This window comes from Pelobates fuscus, chromosome 7 (assembly GCF_036172605.1).
Source record: "Pelobates fuscus isolate aPelFus1 chromosome 7, aPelFus1.pri, whole genome shotgun sequence".
NCBI lineage: Eukaryota > Metazoa > Chordata > Amphibia > Anura > Pelobatidae > Pelobates > Pelobates fuscus.
The window spans coordinates 191,927,412-191,939,904 of NC_086323.1; the positions used below are offsets into that span (position 1 = coordinate 191,927,412).

Below are 12,493 nucleotides of genomic sequence, written 5' to 3' on the forward strand. Positions count from 1 at the left end.
GATGTGTGGGAGGTAACATCTATGTCATTGGTTCTTTTATGCCTCCCCCTGGGTGTGGCCTGTATGTGTGAGTTGGAAATAAAAGCCAGGCTGGATGAGCCAGTCCTCAGTTCCTGTTTAACCCTCAAAATGAAGTGTTGTCTCGTTCTTGGGGGGAATTGGATTGTAAGCTGACTGCCAGGAGTGTAAGCGGATTGTATGCTTTTCTTGTTCAGCTGTTCCAGTTCGGAGTGTTATCTTGTATCCAGTTCGGGAGTTTGGTTTCTGCAGTAGCTGTGCCTGTCTCTCAAAAAGGGGATTACCGCCTAAACGGATTTTATTCCCTTTTATGCTGAAACGGTCCGTTACACAGAACAAGAGAATGGTTTCTCTCCTGTGTGAGTTCTCTGATGACAGACAAGATTTGCTTTCTTACAAAAACCTTTTCAACATTCAGAACAAGATAATGGTTTCTCTCCTGTGTGAGTTCCCTGATGACTGACAAGTTTTGAATTTCGCCCAAAACCTTTTCCACATTCAGAACAAGAGAATGGTTTCTCTCCTGTGTGAGTTCTATGATGACGGACAAGTTCTGCGTTGCTGAAAAATCTTTTTCAACATTCAGAACAAGATAATGGTTTCTCTCCTGTGTGAGTTCTCTGATGACTGACAAGATTTGCTTTATTGGCAAAACATTTTCCACATTCAGAACATGAGAATGGTTTCTCTCCTGTGTGAGTTCTCTGATGACTGACAAGATTTGCTTTCTTACAAAAACCTTTTCAACATTCAGAACAAGATAATGGTTTCTCTCCTGTGTGAGTTCCCTGATGACTGACAAGTTTTGAATTTCGCCCAAAACCTTTTCCACATTCAGAACAAGAGAATGGTTTCTCTCCTGTGTGAGTTCTATGATGACGGACAAGTTCTGCGTTGCTGAAAAATCTTTTTCAACATTCAGAACAAGAGAATGGTTTCTCTCCTGTGTGAATTCTCTGATGACTGACCATATCTCCTTTATTGACAAAACATTTTCCACATTCAGAACATGAGAATGGTTTCTCTCCTGTGTGAGTTCTCTGATGAATGACAAGAGTTGATTGCTGCCCAAAACATTTTCCACATTCAGAACATGAGAATGGTTTCTCTCCTGTGTGAGTTCTCTGATGACTGACAAGTTTTGAATTTTGCCCAAAACCTTTTCCACATTCAGAACAAGAGAATGGTTTCTCTCCTGTGTGAGTTCTCTGATGAATGACAAGATCTCCTTTATTGGCAAAACATTTTCCACATTCAGAACATGAGAATGGTTTCTCTCCTGTGTGAGTTCTCTGATGACTGACAAGTTTTGAATTTCTCCCAAAACCTTTTCCACATTCAGAACAAGAGAATGGTTTCTCTCCTGTGTGAATTCTCTGATGAATGACAAGAGTTGATTGCTGCGCAAAACCTTTTCCACATTCAGAACATGAGAATGGTTTCTCTCCTGTGTGAGTTCTCTGATGACTGACAAGATTTGCTTTATTGGCAAAACATTTTCAACATTCAGAACATGAGAATGGTTGCTCTCCTGTGTGAGTTCTCTGATGACGGACAAGTTCTGCGTTGCTAAAAAATCTTTTTCCACATTCAGAACAAGAGAATGGTTTCTCTCCTGTGTGAATTCTCTGATGACTGACCATATCTCCTTTATTGACAAAACATTTTCCACATTCAGAACATGAGAATGGTTTCTCTCCTGTGTGAGTTCTCTGATGACTGACAAGTTTTGAATTTCTCCCAAAACCTTTTCCACATTCAGAACAAGAGAATGGTTTCTCTCCTGTGTGAATTCTCTGATGAATGACAAGAGTTGATTGCTGCGCAAAACCTTTTCCACATTCAGAACATGAGAATGGTTTCTCTCCTGTGTGAGTTCTCTGATGACTGACCATATCTCCTTTATTGACAAAACATTTTCCACATTCAGAACATGAGAATGGTTTCTCTCCTGTGTGAGTTCTCTGATGACTGACAAGAGTTGATTGCTGCGCAAAACCTTTTCCACATTCAGAACATGAGAATGGTTTCTCTCCTGTGTGAGTTCTCTGATGACTGACCATATCTCCTTTATTGACAAAACATTTTCCACATTCAGAACATGAGAAAGGTTTGGGGTTCATGTTCACCGTCTCCTTTGAGAACATATAGAGAGATCTGAGAAAATTCTTGATTTTTCAGAGTTAGACTCCTTGGTTCTGTTATTAAAAGTTTTCTTCATAGCCTTGCTTCTAGTATTTCTGTTCTTATCACCTCTCCTGACAAATACACCTGAAAGAAACATACTGGGAGTTAAAGAAAATTGCAATGTTCTCTCAAAAAACAAAAACAAAAATAGAATAAACACAATAGTGCAACTCTATTAAACCAGATTTGTAAACTATGTGCAGATGTACAATTTCAAACTCGCATGTGTAGAGCCGTAAAGTTGGCTCCAAACACGACTTTATACTCTTATGGCAGTGTACAACCCTTCTACTAACCCTTCTCATTAATATTCACAATATAGTATTTTTTTAAATAAACCTCAAAAAAGCAAAAACACGTGGGGTATATTAAAACATAGAATTAAAAAAAAAAGCTAATTTCAATAAGATTAGGGCAGCTCTACAACATATCAACTGGCATAAACTCCTTAGTGAAAAAAACACTGAGGATAAATGGAAACTGTAACAGACCGTTTCAGCAGACAAGGGGTTAAAATCCGTTAAGGCGATAATCCCCTTTTCACAGACAGGCACAGCTACTCTAAAATCACCAAAACTCCCGAACTGCATACAAGGGAATAAGGTAGCACTCCAAACTCCCGAACTGGAACCTCACGAATAGCTGCTAGCAGACGAACAGGAAAAGCTCCCAAGCGGCTTACACTCCTGGCAGTCAGTCCCTATCAGCATACAGTGAATCCCCCCCCAAGAACGAGACAAGGCTCCGTGTTGAGGGTCAAGCAGTGGTCTGTTTATTGAGGGCTACCTGCCCCTGTATTTATGCAGGTCTCCCACCTGGTGGACACTCCCCTAGGGCACCAAATGGAAGACTGTAACACAGACAGACATGTATCACATTACAGACTCTCAGAAGCAAAACATCCCCACAATGCATCCTGGTTTCCTCCCTTCTGCCTTGGAGATAATTGGAGAAGTAATTCAATTATCTCCCAGGACAAAGGCAAAACTCCATTACACACGTGGGGACCCAAATACAGTATTATGCTTTAAAATATATAAAGTTACTTTTTATACATTAAACATAGACATGTTACACATCCCCAGATAGCTCAGGTCTGAGTGCACATTATATGGTGAATGGCACTCAGACCCCACGGATACAGTTTAATCTCCATGGAGCCAAAGTCTTTAATCACACGAATAGGCTCCATGGCAGAGCTATCTGGGTTACCACAAATTCACATGAAACAAAATACCGAATGAACGGCTGTTCGGCTACATCCCCACGAATAGGAACCAGGAGACGGACGGCTCAGCGGTGTTCGTGTAAATAAGTGTCCGTTTATAGTTCCATAGTTTAAGTGCCGAACACAGCTGGCCATACGGGACTTGTAAAATGGCCGCCGCCACGTGTTCGGTCGACGAACAAAGACCACCCTGCCTTCGTCAATTAAGCTGTGGTTAACCGCAGCTTCAGGGTGGTCAATTGGCGGCACACTCCAGCTCCCAGGTGGTCGTGCAATCGTTAGTTTGTTCGGTAGATAAAATCTACCGAACACCCCGGCAGAAAAGGCACGAATAAGCCTTTCTGCAGGGCAAATAAGTCTTTTAAAGTCTGGTCCATAGTCCAAAGGCAGCAGGTGGGCAACCAGGCTCCTCCAATGCAATGTGGCGAGATTGGTCTCGTCACCGAAACTATTCAAACTAATATTAGAAAGGTACATTTCTCAGTATGTACCATTGGGTAATAAATATAAAAGAAACAATTGTGGTTTAGTAGAAAAGTAAAACAAGAGATTAAAAATAAGAAAAGGGCATTTAAAATTGGACAAATCAGAGGCATCCTACATAAGATATAAGGAAGCCAATAATGCTTGCAAAAAGGCAATTAAAGTGGCTAAACTAGAAAATTAGAAATTGATAGCCAAAGAATGCAAAACCAACCCTAAAAAGTTTTTCAAGTACATCAACCAAAAAAAAATAAAAAAATTTAAGTGTAGGTACCCAGATGGGTCTGTTCGTTAATGAAGACCAGGATATAATTAGTCCTCTCTAGGCACAAGTGGCAAAGGGCACTTCGTCACAGCTGGCAATTAAGCTTCTCCATAACCAAGGGAACCAGGGCAATTTGTCACTTAAAGAAACAGTAACAAAAGGTATTTTGTAACAGTTACTAAGAAAGGTTCAAAAATTTAAATCTCTTTAGTTTGGAAAAAACGGCGCCTGAGAGGGGATATGATAAATTATACAAATATATCCGGGCCAGTACAAACCATTATCTGGAAATCTATTCATAAACAGGGCTAAATATAGGACACAAAGTCATGCATTTAGGCTGGAAGAAAGGAGATTTCATTTAAGGCAAAGAAAAGTTTTTTGTTTTTTTTTACAGTAAGAGTAATAAGGATGTGGAATTCTCTGCCTGAAGAGGTGGTTTTATCAGAGTCCACACAGATGTTTAACTGAAAATTGATAAATACTTGCAAAAACATAACATACAAAGATATAATTTCTAATTAGTGGGGTAATAGCTGCTTGATCCAAGGAGACATCTGACTGCTATTTGGGGGTCAAGAAGGATTTTTTTCCTAATTTGTTGCAAAATTGGAAGTGCTACAGACTAGGTTTTTGCTTTCTTTTGGGTCAACAGCAAAAACATATGTGAGGAAGGCTGAACTTGATGGACACAAGTCTCTTTTCAGCTATGTAACTATGTAACAGATGCTGTCAGGACATCCAAACAAGAGACAATGAATATAGTGCTTTACCTTAAGTTATAAGTACAAAACATGCAACAAAACTGTTCACCTTATCAGGAGCCTATGGGACCGGCTCCAGGTCTGCAGTGCACTGTGGTGGGAAGTACATTGCCCCTTATACATCTCCAGGTCAATGAAGGAAAAGATTGGCAAAGTCAAATGTACTCAAAGCAAGTCCACCTTTATTAAACACCATAAAATAATATTAACATCCATATTAAAAGCATCCAAGATGTGTTTCACCACAAATCTGGCTTCATCAGTTGGTATGTGGCACATTGCATTGAGGTTCCTTACTAACTGTTGCTATGGGCATTTTCAAATATTATAGGATTTTAGTATAAAAATTTAATAAACGGTGTACAAGTTATTAGGAATGGAAGATATTGTTTTTCATACAATGTTCCTTTTTTTATCAAATGGGCATCTTACCCAGATACATAAAAGAGATAGTTCGATTTAGACGCCATTTTGTCCTAGGTCAATGTGAAACCAAGTCAGGGCCTTGTATGCGTTATAACCTTAAGTTTTAGTCCAAACATAGGTCTCGCCTCCTTTCCAAGTTAGGTTTGTTTTTATGTTGGCGGAAATTCCCTAACATGACCTAATTGAAAATCTAGGATATAAATATGTGTACTTATCAATATTAGGGAGACTGAGTGGAGAATTCTGATTAAAGAGACGCTACTGCATTTCACAGCACTGGGAGGTTGTTCATGGGTATGTTATTCAATATTACTGATAATGTGATTTTTGAGGACTACTTGCCAGCCTTTTACCTTGTGACTATGGCCCCTGTGACTTATTTGGTTCTAAGGCACTATTTCTGCCTCTGGACCTCAAATCGGACATGCAACGGCACGAACTCCGCTAAATAGTTACCTTCCCGGGAACTTTGAAGGGAGTCAAACGGTGTTCGACAATTCAAACGGCACTTCAACAGGTTAAATAGACCGGCCGCACAGCCTAATTCTCTGGAACTGTTTTGGGCATGAAACCATGCATGTGGTTGTTCATAGAGACTCCCAGGAATTTCCTGAACCCCTGCTCTGATCTGGGTGATTTTTGGATATGTTGTTCACCCAGATCAGGGGTATCAGGGGATGTGACATGGGGATATGTTGTATTTTGGTGTACTTATTGAACTTTGTATAAATTTGTGTTTTTTCGGCCTTTGGATAATTAAGTTAACGCATTATCTGCCTTAATTATATCACAGACAGAGGGGAGGAATTGTTTACTGTATTTGGGAGTGTCAGACATTGTTACCCATCAGGTTCAGTGGGTTTGCCTCTGGCCTGGAAAGTTGTGTAAAAATCCAGCATGTACCAATAAACCTTCAGACATCTTACACTCAACTCGCAGCCTCGCCTCGCGTTGTAGGGAACAGCTATAATCACTACAGGGATTGCCATAGTCATTATACTCCCTTGGATTCTACTAGCTCTTGTAAAAGCCCTACAGGTGATCCTCCTATACTCTCTTGGAGGAGAGGGTTGCCCACTGGAACCTGAAGCCTTGTCGTAGGTTCAAGGTCAGCAGAAGACAGAGACCCCAACCAAGCTGTGGCAGTTGTGAGGTCTGCAGTGCTTATGGTGTCTGTTGCAGTGCTGATGGTCCTTGATGAGCACTAGGAGCATCTGTCGGCGGAGTTACCCAGTCAGGGTACAGGAAGCTCCGTCACATTTGGTGGCAGCGGTGTCATGGCTTCCTAGTGAAAGGAAGAGCATCCTGGAGACACCGGAATCATATACAGATTTATCAGTATCAGAAGCGCCATGTTGGACAAAACCCTGGAGGGTGTATAGCGTTGGCGAGGTGAAAGTCTTTCCATCAGGGAGCAACGACTACAGGAACAAGTGGCAATGAGGATGCCTCTTCTGGGAAGTGGGTGAAGGAACTAGTGAAGGAACTAGTGCTGCTACTGTGGAGTAAACTATGGCTCAACGACACCGCAAGAGAGCCAGATGGCTGGTCTGGACCTCAGCAAAGGGTACTGGGAAGCCCCCCAGTTGGTAGGTGGAGATGGGACCGTGGTCTCTCCACCGGCCCTACAGGGATGCTGGGCAACCAGTCCAGATCCCCAACTACAGCCAGAGTTACTGGGAGCAGGGACAGTCAGTCCTACTCCCCAGCGGCAGCCTATCTTACCGGGAGAGGAAACAGTCCGTCTCCCTCCCCAGCAGCCGAATATGTTATTGGGAGAAGGAAGGGACAACTGATCTTCCTCCCCAAGAACAACCGGAGGTACCTGAGGTAGGGGACCTCATGGACTGGTCCTGAAGGACCCCCAAATGGCAGGTGGCGATGGGACCAAGGACTCTCTACGAGTCTTACAGGGATGTTGGGCAGCTGGCTCAGATCCCCAGCTGCAGCTGGAGTTACAGAGAGAGGAGACAACCAGTTTCACTCCCCAGCGGCAGTGCATCCTACAGGGAGAGGAGACAACCGGTCTCTCTCCCCAGTGGCCGTGTACCTTGCAGAGAGAGGAGGCAACTGATCTCTCTCTCCAGCCGCAGCCGGTGATATCAAGAGAGGAGACAGCTGGTTCCTTTCCCCAAGAACCGGGGGCAGCAACCCTGACCCCAATAGTGCAGATGGGACCAATGTTTCTGTACTGGAGCTACAGGGATGCTGGACGGCCGGTCCAGATACCCAACTAAGCATGTCTGAGTACCAGGAGGAGGGGGTAAGCGATTTCTCCCCTTTACAGAAAACTCCCAACCAGGTACTGGGGTCCCTGATGACTGACAAGTTTTGAATTTCACCCAAAACCTTTTCCACATTCAGAACATGAGAATGGTTTCTCTCCTGTGTGAGTTCTCTGATGAATGACAAGAGTTGATTGCTGCCCAAAACATTTTCCACATTCAGAAAATGAGAATGGTTTCTCTCCTGTGTGAGTTCTCTGATGACGGACAAGATCTCCTTTATTGGCAAAACATTTTCCACATTCAGAACATGAGAATGGATTCTCTCCTGTGTGAGTTCTCTGATGACAGACAAGATTTGCTTTCTTAGAAAAACCTTTTCAACATTCAGAACAAGATAATGGTTTCTCTCCTGTGTGAGTTCTCTGATGACTGACAAGTTTTGAATTTTGCCCAAAACCTTTTCCACATTCAGAACAAGAGAATGGTTTCTCTCCTGTGTGAGTTCTCTGATGAATGACAAGAGTTGATTGCTGCGCAAAACCTTTTCCACATTCAGAACATGAGAATGGTTTCTCTCCTGTGTGAGTTCTCTGATGAATGACAAGAGTTGATTGCTGCCCAAAACATTTTCCACATTCAGAACATGAGAATGGTTTCTCTCCTGTGTGAGTTCTCTGATGACTGAAAAGTGCTGCGTTGCTAAAAAATCTTTTTCCACATTCAGAACATGAGAATGGTTTCTCGCCTGTGTGAGTTCTCTGATGACTGACAAGATCTACTTTATTGGCAAAACATTTTCCACATTCAGAACATGAGAATGGTTTCTCTCCTGTGTGAGTTCTCTGATGACTGAGAAGTTTTGAATTTCTCCGAAAACCTTTTCCACATTCAGAACAAGAGAATGGTTTCTCTCCTGTGTGAATTCTCTGATGAATGACAAGAGTTGATTGCTGCGCAAAACCTTTTCCACATTCAGAACATGAGAATGGTTTCTCTCCTGTGTGAGTTCTCTGATGACTGACAAGATTTGCTTTATTGGCAAAACATTTTCCACATTCAGAACATGAGAATGGTTTCTCTCCTGTGTGAGTTCTCTGATGACGGACAAGTTCTGCGTTGCTAAAAAATCTTTTTCCACATTCAGAACATGAGAATGGTTTCTCTCCTGTGTGAGTTCTCTGATGACTGACAAGATTTGCTTTATTGGCAAAACATTTTCCACATTCAGAACATGAGAATGGTTTCTCTCCTGTGTGAGTTCTCTGATGACGGACAAGTTCTGCGTTGCTAAAAAATCTTTTTCCACATTCAGAACATGAGAATGGTTTCTCTCCTGTGTGAGTTCTCTGATGACTGACAAGAGTTGATTGCTGCCAAAAACATTTTCCACATTCAGAACATGACAATGGTTTCTCTCCTGTGTGAGTTCTCTGATGACGGACAAGATCTCTTTTATTGGCAATACATTTTCCACATTCAGAACATGAGAATGGTTTCTCTCCTGTGTGAGTTCTCTGATGAATGACAAGAGTTGATTGCTGCCCAAAACATTTTCCACATTGAGAACATGACAATGGTTTCTCTCCTGTGTGAGTTCTCTGATGACGGACAAGATCTCTTTTATTGGAAATACATTTTCCACATTCAGAACATGAGAATGGTTTCTCTCCTGTGTGAGTTCTCTGATGACTGACAAGTTCTCCTTTATTGGCAAAACATTTTCCACATTCAGAACATGAGAATGGTTTCTCTCCTGTGTGAGTTCTCTGATGACGGACAAGATTTGCTTTATTGGCAAAACATTTTCCACATTCAGAACATGAGAATGGTTTCTCTCCTGTGTGAGTTCTCTGATGACTGACAAGATTTGCTTTATTGGCAAAACATTTTCCACATTCAGAACATGAGAATGGTTTATCTCCTGTGTGAGTTCTCTGATGAATGACAATATCTCCTTTATTGGCAAAACATTTTCCACATTCAGAACATGAGAATGGTTTCTCTCCTGTGTGAGTTCTCTGATGAATGACAAGAGTTGATTGCTGCCCAAAACATTTTCCACATTCAGAACATGACAATGGTTTCTCTCCTGTGTGAGTTCTCTGATGACTGACAAGATTTGCTTTATTGGCAAAACATTTTCCACATTCAGAACATGAGAATGGTTTCTCTCCTGTGTGAGTTCTCTGATGAATGACAAGAGTTGATTGCTGCCCAAAACATTTTCCACATTCAGAACATGACAATGGTTTCTCTCCTGTGTGAGTTCTCTGATGACGGACAAGATTTGCTTTATTGACAAAACATTTCCCACATTCAGAACATGAGAAAGGTTTGGGGTTCATGTTCACCGTCTCCTTTGAGAACATATAGAGAGATCTGAGAAAATTCTTGATTTTTCAGAGTTAGACTCCTTGGTTCTGTTATTAAAAGTTTTCTTCATAGCCTTGCTTCTAGTATTTCTGTTCTTATCACCTGACAAATACACCTGAAAGAAACATACTGGGAGTTAAAGAAAATTGCAATGTTCTCTCAAAAAACAAAAACAAAAATAGAATAAACACAATAGTGCAACTCTATTAAACCAGATTTGTAAACTATGTGCAGATGTACAATTTCAAACTCGCATGTGTAGAGCCCTAAAGTTGGCTCCAAACACGACTTTATACTCTTATGGCAGTGTACAACCCTTCTACTAACCCTTCTCATTAATATTCACAATATAGTATTTTTTTTAAATAAACCTCAAAAAAGCAAAAACACGTGGGGTATATTAAAACATAGAATTTAAAAAAAAAGCTAATTTCAATAAGATTAGGGCAGCTCTACAACATATCAACTGGCATAAACTCCTTAGTGAAAAAAACACTGAGGATAAATGGAAACTGTAACAGACCGTTTCAGCAGACAAGGGGTTAAAATCCGTTAAGGCGATAATCCCCTTTTCACAGACAGGCACAGCTACTCTAAAATCACCAAAACTCCTGAACTGCATACAAGAGAATAAGGTAGCACTCCAAACTCCCGAACTGGAACCTCACGAATAGCTGCTAGCAGACGAACAGGAAAAGCTCCCAAGCGGCTTACACTCCTGGCAGTCAGTCCCTATCAGCATACAGTGAATCCCCCCCCAAGAACGAGACAAGGCTCCGTGCTGAGGGTCAAGCAGTGGTCTGTTTATTGAGGGCTACCTGCCCCTGTATTTATGCAGGTCTCCCACCTGGTGGACACTCCCCTAGGGGACCAAATGGAAGACTGTAACACAGACAGACATGTATCACATTACAGACTCTCAGAAGCAAAACATCCCCACAATGCATCCTGGTTTCCTCCCTTCTGCCTTGGAGATAATTGGAGAAGTAATTCAATTATCTCCCAGGACAAAGGCAAAACTCCATTACACACGTGGGGACCCAAATACAGTATTATGCTTTAAAATATATAAAGTTACTTTTTATACATTAAACATAGACATGTTACACATCCCCAGATAGCTCAGGTCTGAGTGCACATTATTAGGTGAATGGCACTCAGACCCCACGGATACAGTTTAATCGCCATGGAGCCAAAGTCTTTAATCACACGAATAGGCTCCATGGCAGAGCTATCTGGGTTACCACAAATTCACATGAAACAAAATACCGAATGAACGGCTGTTCGGCTACATCCCCACGAATAGGAACCAGGAGACGGACGGCTCAGCGGTGTTCGTGTAAATAAGTGTCCGTTTATAGTTCCATAGTTTAAGTGCCGAACACAGCTGGCCATACAGGACTTGTAAAATGGCCGCCGCCACGTGTTCGGTCGACGAACAAAGACCACCCTGCCTTCGTCAATTAAGCTGTGGTTAACCGCAGCTTCAGGGTGGTCAATTGGCGGCACACTCCAGCTCCCAGGTGGTCGTGCAATCGTTAGTTTGTTCGGTAGATAAAATCTACCGAACACCCCGGCAGAAAAGGCACGAATAAGCCTTTCTGCAGGGCAAATAAGTCTTTTAAAGTCTGGTCCATAGTCCAAAGGCAGCAGGCGGGCAACCAGGCTCCTCCAATGCAATGTGGCGAGATTGGTCTCGTCACCGAAACTATTCAAACTAATATTAGAAAGGTACATTTCTCAGTATGTACCATTGGGTAATAAATATAAAAGAAACAAATTGAAACTAATGTGGTTTAGTAGAAAAGTAAAACAAGAGATTAAAAATAAGAAAAGGGCATTTAAAATTGGACAAATCAGAGGCATCCTACATAAGATATAAGGAAGCCAATAATGCTTGCAAAAAGGCAATTAAAGTGGCTAAACTAGAAAATTAGAAATTGATAGCCAAAGAATGCAAAACCAACCCTAAAAAGTTTTTCAAGTACTTCAACAAAAAAAAAAATAAAAAAATTGAAGTGTAGGTACCCAGATGGGTCTGTTCGTTAATGAAGACCAGGATATAATTAGTCCTCTCTAGGCACAAGTGGCAAAGGGCACTTCGTCACAGCTGGCAATTAAGCTTCTCCATAACCCAGGGAACCAGGGCAATTTGTCACTTAAAGAAACAGTAACAAAAGGTATTTTGTAACAGTTACTAAGAAAGGTTCAAAAATTTAAATCTCTTTAGTTTGGAAAAAACGGCGCCTGAGAGGGGATATAAATTATACAAATATATTCGGGCCAGTACAAACCATTATCTGGAAATCTATTCATAAACAGGGCTAAATATAGGACACAAAGTCATGCATTTAGGCTGGAAGAAAGGAGATTTCATTTAAGGTAAAGAAAAGTTTTTTGTTTTTTTTACAGTAAGAGTAATAAGGATGTGGAATTCTCTGCCTGAAGAGGTGGTTTTATCAGAGTCCACACAGATGTTTAACTGAAAATTTATAAATACTTGCAAAAACATAACATACAA

At 41.4% G+C, this 12,493-nt stretch overlaps 1 pseudogene; it reads right to left on the bottom strand.

Annotated features, from left to right (window-relative positions):
• Window positions 1–593: 593 nt before the first annotated feature.
• LOC134568416 (zinc finger protein 850-like) overlaps window positions 594–12,493 on the bottom strand; it is a 153,746-nt pseudogene continuing 141,846 nt past the window's right edge.